Source organism: Mirounga angustirostris, unplaced genomic scaffold (assembly GCF_029215605.1).
Source record: "Mirounga angustirostris isolate CCGP_5_RB_7025 unplaced genomic scaffold, mMirAng1.0.hap1 SCAF_3, whole genome shotgun sequence".
Taxonomy (NCBI): domain Eukaryota; kingdom Metazoa; phylum Chordata; class Mammalia; order Carnivora; family Phocidae; genus Mirounga; species Mirounga angustirostris.
The window spans coordinates 53486783-53500688 of NW_026991711.1; the positions used below are offsets into that span (position 1 = coordinate 53486783).

General features: G+C 37.7%; 1 protein-coding gene across 9 annotated transcripts in view; it reads right to left on the bottom strand.

Annotated features, from left to right (window-relative positions):
- ENOX1 (ecto-NOX disulfide-thiol exchanger 1) overlaps window positions 1-13906 on the bottom strand; it is a 550660-nt gene that overhangs the window by 280667 nt on the left and 256087 nt on the right. The gene's annotated exons all lie outside the window — the stretch shown is intronic.

Below are 13906 nucleotides of genomic sequence, written 5' to 3' on the forward strand. Positions count from 1 at the left end.
ATACCCCTAAAGTCGTATTCACAAATGGCAGGGTAGGACAGTAATCGCTCAGTCCTGTATCTAAAAACCTTTAAAGATGAGGAGTATTGAAGAACCGTGCATGGGGGATGAGCACAGAGAGAGCAACACTGGTATTTATGGAGTGCCTACCAGCACAGCAAGGGGTTGTGTATACATGGGCTCTTAATTTGAACCACGGGCCTGCCATGGGAGAGTACGGGCTCCATTTCACAGATGAGAGAAGAAAAGTGTAGACTCCTGAGGTCCGGCTTAGAATCTGAGTCTAGCAAAGCCCAAAGGCTTTAGGGCTGGCTCTTTCCCTCATTTCACTCTGTGGCCTATGTGATTTAGAAAACTATTTCACAAACAGAATTGACAGGAGAACAGACAGTGCTGCAATTTATTAAATTAATTCAAACATCATTAATTTCAGACATTTTCCTTCCTATTTTGCTTTAGTTTTATGTATAATCCGGTCTTAATTCAGTCACAGAAATACAAACCCTCAGTTCTAAGCAGGGCAGTTTGTCGCCCATCTTTGTTCTTTAGGCAAAGAGAGAAAACTCACTGGAGACTCTGTAGGCCCCTTGTTAGGACCGCCATGCCAGTCTGTGTGCTGTTTCCATCAAGGATAGCAGCGCCATCCTCTTCCTCTGCTGCCCCTGCCTAACCCACTGTTCCTTCCCTGTGACAGTGAAAGGGACTCCTGCCTTTTCCTGAGGGTGTGCCTGCTACAGTTGGGGCTGGAAGGCACACCTTCTGTGAATCTCCTCGTGGCCACGTTCGTCTGAAGGTGACTGGGCAAGCCTCGGCAGGGCACCATCTAGATTTCCATTCTCCTTGTTCATCAAATAGCTGTATGCTTCCGGTTGCCCCAGTGCCAACACAGAGAGCCCCTCAGCCCACCCTTCACCGGCTGTCCCAGCACCTCCTCTCACAGTGTGATTCAGGGTCACTGCACACCAATTAACCACTTCAAAATCTCCCTTGAAGTTCCAGCTTTTAATGCCACTGACTTCTGAGTCCTGGGGACTTTTAGTTCATATCCACACTGCATTTGGGAAGCTCCTGAGAAAAGCTGGAGAATGATGGAGCAGGAAGGTCACACATAACTGTAAAAAATTTTTTATTTTATTTTATTTTATTTTTGGGAACAAAAGCTTAAGTCATGAATAAAGAAACAGGGGAAAACGAGAGATAGCACTTTCAGAGTTCTGTAGGACTGGAGCCCTGGGATTATTACATGGGGTGAAAAAGAAAAAAAGAACAGAGCCAAACAGAGCCAGTTTATCTTTGGATAAAAGAAGGAGGAAGAGCTTGACAAAGAACTGGGAAAAAAAGTATTTGGACCATAGGATCTAACCTAAATGACAGGGATAAAAATAAAGAGAAACTCTTCTTAACGCCTTGTATACTAGCATTCTGTTTTCTTCATATCACTCAAAAGCAAAGTTTCAGGTGATATGCCTAAACCTGTAGACCCTGCTTCCCATAAAATCCAAATGGCAGTTTTCAAGTATTCACTTGGCTCATTTGTTGACTGCTCATTTATTTATGAGTAAATCAGTTAAGTCATAAAACTCCAGGAATATGGAAATAAACAAGGTAGTCCTCCCCTCAAGCCTCTTAACTTTCTTGCAGGGGTATGTGAGTAGGATGTCAAAAGTTATAAGAAGGGCATACTGATAAGTGTTTGAAATAATGGGGTCTGGACCAGACTGCTTAATGGTGCTCTTGTTTCATCACTCACTGGCAATAAGACCTGGGCCAATTGCCTCTTTACCCTCAGCTTTCTCCTCTGCAAAATGCAGAAATGGTATACTTCCCCTGCAGGTTTTTGTGATCACGAAGTAAGATAACCTAGAGAAAGTGTTTGGCACAATGATGTCAGGAAGGCAAAAAGAGCTTCCAAGCTTTAGTGAGTTGGAATCCTCTCTAGAGGTAGGGGATGAAGGGAATCAAGAAGGCTGCCATGGGAAAGGTAGCATTCAAGATCAACCATAACTAAACATGCACAAATGATTAGGCTTTTACAGAAATCCTCTGAAGATAATTGAAAAACTAGAAAATGAGCTACTTTAGGAAAAAAAAAAGGTCCATGAAATTAGACATTATTTCCCAGGATTTGGTGTGAAAGTAGATATATACCCTAACAACACAGTCAGGGAATCATACAAAGAAAATCTATGTTTTGCTACTGAGAAAGATACAGTATCTCACTGAATCCTGTTTTATTCAACTATAATCCAAAATGACACCATGGCTTTTAATGGAACTTGGCAAGCTCTAGACATACCACTTTTAAACTTAGCTTCAAATTTAAATCACAGGGCTTGTGACTCAAATCTCCAATGTGACCTTTACAGGGTATTGTTCAAGAAAACATGTCTGTCACTGTGCAGAGAAACTATACATCCTTTTATTCCGGGAAGTATAATGAAAAGATGTACTATATTGTTATAAGCACAGAGTCACAGAAGGACTGTGACTTTGATTCTCTAGAAGCAATGAAAACAAAGACTGTGTTTGATTTTGCATCATTCATTTAGAAATGTTGTCTTCTTCCATTAATGAACATTCCTATTCTCCCCCATCCTGGACTTTATTTAATTCAAAAGAAGCTTAGCAGGAATCCCATCATTTATAGATTTAAAATGTAGTCCCTCTGAAGTCTCTTTTCAAGGGCTTACTGAGCCACGCTACTTTGTCCTTGCCAGACACATACAATATTGTACTGAACAGAAGAGCTAGGAGCACACAGTGGCTTGGATTCTCCCCATCCCCACCTGCTTCCCGGCCCAGGGAGGTCTGCATTAGGAGAATGAATCGGCAAAGCTCCTGGTAGCATCGTTCCCTTCTTCATCCCTTCCACTGGATAGGAAATCTTACCAATGCTTCTTCCCATTCATCCAATTCATGATATTATACTGTATGTACTCCCCTAAGCTTCTAGCTGGTTTTCCCTCTTGTAGCTCATCCTGAAAACAGTCCAAAGATCAGTCATCCTCTCTGACTGGTCTAGGGTGGTGACAAATATTTGGAAGAAAAATTAATGAATGACTACATAAATGAAAAATGAAATGCAATCCTAATTATGTATATCCACTACTGAAGAGCCTACAATGGCACCCTATTGTCTAAAGGATCGGATCTAAGTTCCTCATTAAGAACACTGTTCCCACCATCCTTTCTAACTTTAAAAACAGATTCTTTAGGGCGCCTGGGTGGCTCAGTTGGTTAAGCGACTGCCTTTGGCTCAGGTCATGATCCTGGAGTCCTGGGATCGAGTCCCGCATCGGGCTCCCTGCTCAGTGGGGGGTCTGCTTCTCCCTCTGATCCCCTTCCCTCTCGTGCTCTCTGTCTCTCATTCTCTCTCTCTCAAATAAATAAATAAAATCTTAAAAAAACAAAAACAAAAACAGATTCTTTATGACCTAAACCCTGGAGTCAAATAGGAATGGTTTGTTCATTATATTACAGTGAATCTCAACTAGGGGTATATGACAATCACCCAAATCTTCTGAATTGGACACAGTGGAGGAAATTTTGAATTTTTAAATTTTAAAAAATGCTATGCAGGTGATTCAGACATACATTACTTGTTAGAACCACTGCTGTGCCTTCTCTTCTGTGTGTCAACCCGCCTTTCACAGAGTACTAGAAGCCTCACCTTCTTCAGTGAATCTTCCTAGGCCACAACAGTATTTCATCCCTCTTCTAGTTTCTCACTGTAGAGTTAAAATATTTTAAGCTAGAAAGGATCTTCCATTGATTCTCTTGCTTAACTAGATACCAGTATCACACCCTTGTATAATCCCCTTCTCTTCCCCACCTTGGGTGTGAGCTAGATTTAGTGACTTCTAATGAACACAGTATGGCAAAAGTGATGGGAAGTGACATCTCTCTTGCCCTCTGACTCTGATGATAGCCACTGCCTCATTGTGAGCTGCCCAATGGAGAGGTCCATCTGGCAAGGAACTGAGGGAAGTTTCCAGCCTGAGGCTCTCAGTCCAACACGGAAGGAACTGAACCCTGCCAACCACTGAGTAAGCTTGGAAATGAACCCTCCCCCAGTTGAGTAGGGTTTCTGTACATCCTGCCCCAGTCGGGATGACTGTGTGTCTGGCCTAATACCGTGACTGAAGACTTGTAAGAAACCCCAAGCTGGAGGACTCCCCAAGCCATGCCCAGGTTCCTAATTGTGATGGTTCATATTGTATGTCAACATGGGTAGGCCACAGTATCCAGATATTTAGTCAAATATCAATCTGGATGTTGCTATGAAGGTATTTTTTAGATGAAATTAACATATAAGTCAGTAGATGTTGAATAAGGCAGATTACCCTCCATAATATGAAGATTACTCTTCAATCAGCTGAAGACCTTAGAAGAAAACAGACTGAGGTATCCCAAGAAAGTGGGAATTTTGCCCGCGGACTACCTTTGGCTCCAGCTGAAATATAACTCTTTCCTGGATCTCCAGCCTGCTGGCCTGCTCTGCAGATTTTGGACCTGCCAGCCTCCATAATAGCATGAGCTAACTCCTTAGAATAAATCTCTCTCTCTCTTTCTCGATAAATAGAGCTATAGATGTATATGTGCACAGGTATGTGTATATATGTATACATACAAGCATATACATCGCACGCACACGCACGCGCACACACACACAATCAGTTCTGTTTCTCTGGGGAAGCTGCTAAGTTTCAGGATAATCTGTAGAACAACAATACATAAGTAATATGAGACTCCTCCCCCCCTTCTCTAGTACTTATCACACTGAGTTATAATTACTTTTTAAATTCCTCTATAATCAGGGCCATCAACCTCTATCAAGGAGGGGACCATGTCTATCATGTTTACAACCAAATTTATAGCTCCCAGTACAATGCCTGATAGATGGCAGGTATTTGATACATATTTGTTAAGTAAACTAATGAGTAAGGGAAAAAGCTTCAGCAGCAGTGTCTTCAGGTAACCCCCTGCTGCCAAAACAAACAAACAAAAAACAAAAAACCCAGTAACAACAACAACAAAAACCAACTCCCTCCCAAAAAAACAAGGAAGCAATTCTCCAACTAACTTCTTATTGTCTACAGTTACAGGTACAAGTAAATACGAAAACTGTAAGGATTGTAATATGATTATGTATATCCCTTCAATGCTGAGCAAAGAAGTAGATATGAGGCAAATGGTGACCTGTCTGGAGACTGGAGTGGAGATTTTATGGAGTTGGAGAATAAGACCAGAGTGTGAACTCCAGAGTTGCAAACTTGAAATTTTGTAGCGTGGCTCAGAGTTACTGGCAGCAATTTGTATCAGACAGAGTTTGATGTGGAGTGTGTGTTCCTAAAGATGAATGTGGCGTCAGTGGTCAGAATAAGGGGGGAAAGGGCGGGACTACCACTAAGAGAGTGAATTAGAGAGAAAGCAGTGAAAATACTGAGGAAGGGGCTAGACAGGAGAAAAAAGCAGGGAATAGAAAAAATTCCATCAATTCGATGGGATTCATAATAAGATAAGAGAAGTGGTCAAAAAATATAAGAATATTTTGAGCCTGGGCCTGGGGTAAACTGTAAGAACACTGACAAAATGTGGAATTCAAGAGGGGAGCTGCCATGTGTCTGCATGCCTGGGGAGTGGAAAGCAATAATGAACTCTGCTTGGAGGTGTGCAGAGTTTGAGAAATGTGATATTCCTTCCCATGCTTATGAATACTGAAAACCCAAGGTTTGATAAATCTTTCCCCAAAGATCAGTTCTGAACTTCAAAGACTAGGTCTTTATTTTTTTCCAACTGGGATATAATTTACATATGGTAAAAGGCACAGATCTTCAGTATACAGTTCAGTGAGCTTTGTCAAAGATACACTCCCAAGTAACCTACATACCAGTTAAGACAAAGAGCATTTCCATCACCCTAGAAAGTTCTTTTCCAAAAGGGGAGTTCTGATTTGTCTTACTGTAGGTAGTTCTGTCTATATGTGAACTACATATATATAGAATCATACAGTATATTATTCTTTTTTGTCTGGCTTCCTTTGCTCAACATAATGATGATGATTTATTTTTATTTTTAAATCTATTAGTTAATCCGTAAGAATTAGTCCATTGTGTAAATGTGTGGTATTCCATTGTATGAAAATACCATGATTTGTTATCCATTCTCCTATTGATGGACATTTCAGGTTGATCCAATTTGGGCCATTATACACAAAGCTATTATGAACATTCTTATTCAAGGTTTTTTGTAGATATATCCTTTCATTTTCTCATGTAAATAGGCATGAGATTGCTCGGGCATAGGGCAGGTACATGTTTAAGTTTCAAAGGAATCACCAGTTTTCCAAAAATGGCTTTTCTATTTTACCCCTCACCAGCCCTGTATGGGTCTCTGCATTCCCATGTCCCCATGAGCATTTGGTGCCATCAGTGTTTTTATTTTTAGTTATTCTAGTGGGCATGAAGTAGTACTTAAATTTCCATTTCCCTTATGACTAATAACGTCCTTATTACAACTTCAAATGTGTTTTGTATATTGTATTATCTTCTGTGAAGGTTTTGTTCAAGTCATTTGCCCTTTAGGGGAAAGATGTTCTTTGTCTTTTTAAATTAAGTTGTAAAAGTTTCTTTATATAGTCTGGATTCAATTCCTTTATCATATATATATGTATTGCAAATTATTTTTCCAGTCTGTGACTTCTCTATTAAAAATGTCTGTTCATGAGCAGGAATTTTTTATTTTGGTAAAGTCCACTTTATCAGGTTTCATTTCGACAGTGTCAGGGCTTTTGGTACCCTAAGATATAGTTGTCATCTTTCTAAAAAATACTCTTACAGTTTTTTTTCTAGAAGCTTTAGTTTTTGTTTTTATATAAAAATCTATGATATATCCTGAATTAATTTCTGTGTGAGATAAGCATTAAGTTTCATTTTGTTTCAATACAGCTAATAAATTGCTCCAATACCATTTGTTGATAAGCCTTTCCTTTATCCCACTAAATTGCTTTGGTGCCTTTGTTGAAAATCAATTAACTACATAATTGCTTCTTTCCTGATAGTTGATTCTGTTCCACTGATCCACTTTTCTAACCTTAGCTAACACCATATTTTCTTAATTATTGATGCTTTTATATAAGTCTTGTAATCAGGGAGTAAGTGTCCCCCAGTATTGACATTCTTTTTTAAAAAATGTTTGACTCAGTAAAAAAAAAAAAAAAAAAGGAGGAAAAAATGTTTTAATTCTTTTAAATCTTTGCCATACAAATTTTAGAACTTGTCAATTTCTACCAAAAAACTTTTTTGGTAGAACAATAAAACCTTTTGGGACTATGTTACATCTGTCCATTATTTTGGGAAAAATCAACATTTTAACAATGCTGAGTCTTCCATTCTAGAACATGGTATATATCTCTCCACTTATTTATATCTTCTTTATTTTTTATTACAAATGTTTTATAATTTTCAGTGTATAGGTCATGTACTTATTTATTTAAATATATTACTATTTTAAGGTTTTGATACTAAAATAATTGGTATTGCTTTAAATTCCACTTTCCCATTATTTCTTACTGTATAGAAATAGGACTGATATTTTACATTGACCTTGTATCCTGAAACCTTGCTAAATTCAATACCCTTTGGGTTTTCTAGATATACAATCATGCCATTTGCAAATAGAGACAGTTTAATTACTTCTTCCTTTCCAAACTGTAAGCTTTAAAAATTTCTTTTACTGGTTAATTCTATTGCACTGGCTAGGATCTCCAGTACAGTATTAAATAGAATTAATGAAGGCATCCATGCATTCTTCCTGATTTAGGAGGAAAGCATTTATTGTTTCAACATTGTTAGTTGCAGATTTTTCACAGATGTTCTTTATCAGATTAAGGAAGATCCCTTTTATTTGTAGTTTTGCTGAGAGTTTTTATCATTATTTGGTGCTAAATTTTGTCAAATGCTGTTTCTGGGTCTATTGATATAATCATATGATTTTGATCCTGTATGTGGACTATTTTTTTAATGGTAATGCATACATGCATACTTGGAATAAATTCAATTTGGTCATGACACATCATATATCACTGTATTCTATGACTAATTGTGGGTCAAATATTTTTGTGTCTATGGTCATAAGGGATATCAATGTGCAATTTTCTTTTAGAGTGTTCCTTATCAGGACAGTATTCAAGTTATGCTGGTCTCAGAAAATGATTTGGGAAGTGTTGTCTTTAACTCTATTTGTTTCAGATTTATATTATTTCTTCTTTAAATGTTTGAAGGAATTCACTAGTGAAACCATCTGGATCTGAATTTTTCTTTGTGGGAAGGGTTTTAATTATAAATTCAATTTATTTAACAAATATAGAGCTATGTCTGCTTTCTATTTCTTCTTGTATCAATGTTAGTAGATTTAATCTTACTAAACAAGAAATTTATCTATTTCATCTAAGATGATTTTGTCTCTTACTGCTTCTCACACCATATAATAACAATTCCTGAACTTATGTCTTTTCCTTTCTATTTCACTTGACTAAACTATATGCATCTTTCCTGGCCTTCTTCTTGACATAGTTAGCTAAATTTATCTTTCCTTTTCTGTAAGCTTCTCTAGCCCTTACTGATTTAATATTGTACTGCTTTATTTTTTCTTTATCTTTCATTATTTTATCTCTGAAAATAGAATCCTTGAGGGTAGAAATTACTACTTCAACTTCATTGTTCTCCATAGCATCAAATATACTTGTTTAACATTAAATAAATATTATGAGATTATTGATTTGTCGACTCTGTGGTTTACTCTAAACATCTACTGTGGATAAGCTTGGAGCATATTATAATGCCAGGGACCATGGAAGGGTTAAAAATAATGATACTAATAAAAACTATTATTCAACATGTCAAAAGGCAGAGGAGCCAACCTGAAAGAGTTCCCAGTGGCCAATATAAGAAACAAAATAAATAATGATCACTTTAGACTATGTAACCAAAAACTAAAATAAATATTCATGAGTCCATAATGGTATTAAAATGATTGAATAAACAAATGGGAGAAAAGAGACAAGTCTTCTTACAGAATTTCAAATAAAAAATGTAGAAGGAAGGAGGGAAATAGAAGTAATTAGAACACTCAGTAGTAATTGCTACAGACAAGATTTAATGATGAATACTAAAATTAGTGGGCAAAAACTTGAAGAAGAGCATGACAGTTAAATAGCCTCTAAGTAGCACCCCTAAAATATTAAAATTACCTTAGTAGTTTTAACATAATGCAAAATATTTTGATACTCTTCTACCCAGGAGATGTAACTTAATTTCTCTCCACTTGACTGTATGCTAAACTTAGTAACTTGCTCTAAATGAATATAATATTGAAAAAGAAAATAGTAACTGTGAAGGAACTGGGCAGACATTACCTCAATCAAATGATCAAGGTTCATATCATCAGTAAAAGTCATGAACTGAAGGCAGACGCTTAACGATTGAGTCACCCAGGTGCCTCAAGAACAAGATTCTTTTTTTTTTTTTTTAAGATTTTATTTATTTATTTGACAGAGAGAGACACAGCGAGAGAAGGAACACACAGCAGGGGGAGTAGGAGAGGGAGAAGCAGGCTTCCCGCTGAGCAGGGAGCCCGATGCGGGGCTCGATCCCAGGACCCTGAGATCGTGACCTGAGCCGAAGGCAATCACTTAACCAACTGAACCACCCAGGTGCCCCAAGAACAAGATTCTTAAAAAAAGGAACAGAAAATAAGGAAGAGTACTAGAAAATTAAAAGTATAATAGCCAAAAAAATTTAAAAATCAACATAAGGTAAGGAAATCATTTTGAATAAGCCTCCCAAAAATTTAAAAATGAGAAATGGAAAACATGAGAGAAAAGAAAAAAAGATGTACAAAATCTAACTAGAAGGCCCAACTACTAAGAATTCCAAAGAGACTTCCAAAGAAGAAAAACATAGGAAAGAAAATAATCAAAGAAATAATTTAAAAGAAATTCCCATAACTAAAAGTCCCAAGTTTTCAGAATGAAAGAGCCCTTCAAGAAGGCATGTCAAGGAAAGAACTATAACCAGTTACGCATTAGTTCAAGATCCTAAAGATAAGTGACTAAAAATGGAGGCAGGGAAAGTAACTTTCAAAGGACAAGAATCAGATTTCTTATCAGTAATACTAAATGGATATTAAGGATGCTAAAAAAAATAGAGCAATGTCTCTCAAGTTCCTAAGAAAAATTGTTTAACTTGTAATTCTTGACCTAGTCAAAACATTAAGTTATTTTCAGATATGCAGAAATTCAGACATTTACCTCCTACATGCCCTTTTCAGGAAGCATCCTAAGAAGACTTCAGCAGCACATGGGATTAAAGTGAGAGAGAGGAAGACAGGGATCCAGGAAAGATCAGTGCCCAATAAGATGCCTAGGTAGCAATTGCTCCACCATGAGTCAGAAGGAGGTATCCAGGAAAAGGGGGAATTCCAAAGATTTCATTCTACCTTCTGAGAAGCTATAAGTACTTAATGATAACATAAAGGCAGATTATACAAGGAAAAACAAAAGCAACTGGAAACTGTAGGAAAACAAAAAGCTATATAATATAAGGCAATGTAATCATAGTATACTACTTATATCAGCAGTTGAATGACAGATATTCATAATAATTTTTTATTGATTTTCAAGCTTTAGAATCAATCTACAGACAAAACACTAAAGTCTTAATATGGCTAAAAGTAGAATATAAATGTAGAATTAACAGTACAAGTGAGAGAAACTAGAAGATATTAAAGGGAAAAGAAGTTATGGAAAGGGTAATATTCTCATCTTGCTATAAGAAATCATTAGATAACGTCTAAACTTAATAAGCTAGAGATACAGAAATAAGTATATTATTTTAGGGGCGCCTGGGTGGCTCAGTCAGTTAAGTGTCTGCCTTTGGCTCAGGTCATGATCCCAGGGCCCTGGGATGGAGTCCTGCATCAGGCTCCCTGCTCAGCAGGGAGTCTGCTTCTCCCTCTCCCTTTCCCCCTCCCCCCTGCTTGTGCTCTCTCAAATAAATAAAATCTTTTTTAAAAAAGAAATAAGTAAGGGCCCCTGGGTGGCTCAGTCGTTGAGCGTCTGCCTTCGGCTCAGGTCATGGTCCCAGGGTCCTGGGCTCGAGCCCCGCATCGGGCTTCCTGCTCCGCGGGAGGCCTGCTACTCTCTCTCCCACTCCCCCTGCTGTGTTCCCTATCTCGCTGTGTCTCTCTCTGTCAAATAAATAAATAAAATCTTTAAAAAATAAATAAATAAAAAAAGAAATAAGTATATTATTTTAAGGTACACAGGTAATAAGAGAACTAAAAAAAAAAGAGTATATTGAGAATAGGGAGCTACAAATAAGCTTGATCCTTATCTACATGGTAGTAGGTCAACAGATCTTTTTGTGTTCTAAGACTCAGTTTCCAAAGTGGGGGAGGGTGGTTCCCCCCACACCAACAAAGGAATTTTCAGATACCAACAGGATGTCTAATAGTTAACTGAACTCAATTCTGATACTATCTACTTGGAGAAAGCATCAGATTCTATAGCTAAGGGTTCCATCCTACAGGACTACCTTCCCCTGACTCATGTCAGATGACAGCTGCAAGATTGGGTCATTACCTATGCTTCAGACCCACAGACTGGAGGTTCTCACAACCACCTCCTTGGGTTTCAGATGCCTGTCACAAGTCCAGATTGTTACCTGTACTTCTGACCAACTGGCTATAAATCAGAGGTTCCTAAGGCCCCCTCCTTGGGTTTGATTAGTTTGCTAGAACTTCTCACAGAACTCAGTGAAACATTTTACTTACTATATTATTAGTTTATTATAAAAGGATATAATTCAGGAACAGCCAGATGGAAGAGATGAGAGGGCCAAGTATGGGGAAAGAGTGTGGAGCTTCCATGTTCTCTGAGTGTGCCACTCTCCCCAACCTCCATGTATTCACCAATAAGGAAGCTTTTGGAACCCCATCCTTTGGTTTTTATGGAGGCTTCATTACATAGGCATGAGTGATTGACTCACTAGGCATTGGCAATAGATTCAACCTCCAGCCCTTGCCCCCTCCCAGGAAATCAGGTAGTGAAAATGAAAGTTCCAATCTTCTATTTATGGTTGGTTCCCCTCGCAACCAGCCCCTATCCCTAGGTGCTTTCAAAATTCACCACATTCACATAAACCCAGTTATGGTAGAAAGGGGCTTATTAAGAATAACAAGACACCCATTTCGCCTTTATGGATATGAAGCAGATTTCAGAAACTTAGGAAAAGATCAAATATTATAACCAAAGACATTCCTATTGCTCTTATTGCTCAGGAAATTCCAAGAGTTTGGGGAGCTGTGAGCCAGGAACCATGTACAAAGACCAAACACATATGAGAAATATATATTTGGTCAATCAGATGACCAAATATATATTTTCTTATAAATCAGAGTATTACAACAGATAATATCTAAATTTCATAAATCAGGAAATGGTGGTTAGAAACACACACACTCACTCACACTTGACTTAGCCAATATTACAAATATATTTAGAACTTTAAAGGCATTAACAAAAGTATAAACACAGAAACAGTTAAAAGAATTACAAGCTTTGGGGCGCCTGGGTGGCTCAGTCTTTAAGCGTCTGCCCTCGGCTCAGGTCATGATCCCAGGGTCATGGGATCGAGCCCCACATTGGGCTCCCTGCTTAGCGGAAAGCCTGCTTCTCCCTCTCCCACTCCCCCTGCTTGTGTTCCCTCTCTCGCTGTGTCTCTGTCAAATAAATAAATAAAATCTTAAAAAAAAAAAAAAAGAATTACAAGCTTTTCTCTGGGCAATAACTCTGGAGGTAGAATCCAGAACTATAGTTTTTCATTATAAGCCTACTGTATTTTTCAATTTTTAAAAGCATATATACGTGTATTTTATTGATGAAATTAAATGTGAAATATTTATTTGGAAATCCTCCAACTAGACTATGCTTCATCGTGCAGCCCTCAGCATTTAAATAAGCTTTTGGCATTTCAGAAATTAAAATACAACATTTTTAAGCCTTAAATAGAAATATCTGTGGAAATTCTACTCTGTGGCAGACAATATCACAGAAACAATTTAGAACACATGACAAAATAGCCTACTTCAGGTTATTAGGTGCTAAAGATATAAAATGGTTAAAACATTTGTGAGAAATAGATGAAGTGAGTAAATGCCTGTTCTTCATGACTCTCCACGACGGTACCTGACACATATTACAGAAAGGGGCACATTGGTCTCAATAGCTCACTAATACAATAATAGAAGACTCCCTAAATTGGAACCATCCTGGAATGTTCTGCGCCTGTCATTATTCCCTCTGTGACCTCCAGTGAGCCAGGTGACAAACTGCCCATCAGAATGAGGATCTGGGAGCCACATCCCCAACTTTCATTTCTAGGACACAATACCTCCACCATCAAACATGATATAGCTCAAATGACTTTAGGCATACTATGACACCCCAGAATTTATGTCACCTGAAATTAGGGATGTACCTGATATGGCATGAATTTGAATTTTATGGATGGAAAATTCTTTGAAATTTCTTTGAAAAGAATTAAAAGTGAAGTGGGGGAGTTTAAAAAGACTGTAGATTCTGAGGATGGTATTCTCAGTCATCTTCAAATTTTCTTTGCTCCATGTTTAAACATTTCAAATGAAGAGTTTTTCCAATGTCATTCGATACAGGCAAACATCTGAAATTCAACAGCAGACTTTGAATACTTCCCATCTTATAAGAGTTTTAAAAATGAATGCTGGCTTGCTTTTCCTAAAGAAAAAAATATATATATATGGGCTTTTATCCCCCTTCCTGAATGAGAATTTTCCAGCCACTGCTAAGTTTCCAGATGTAAGTTCTCAG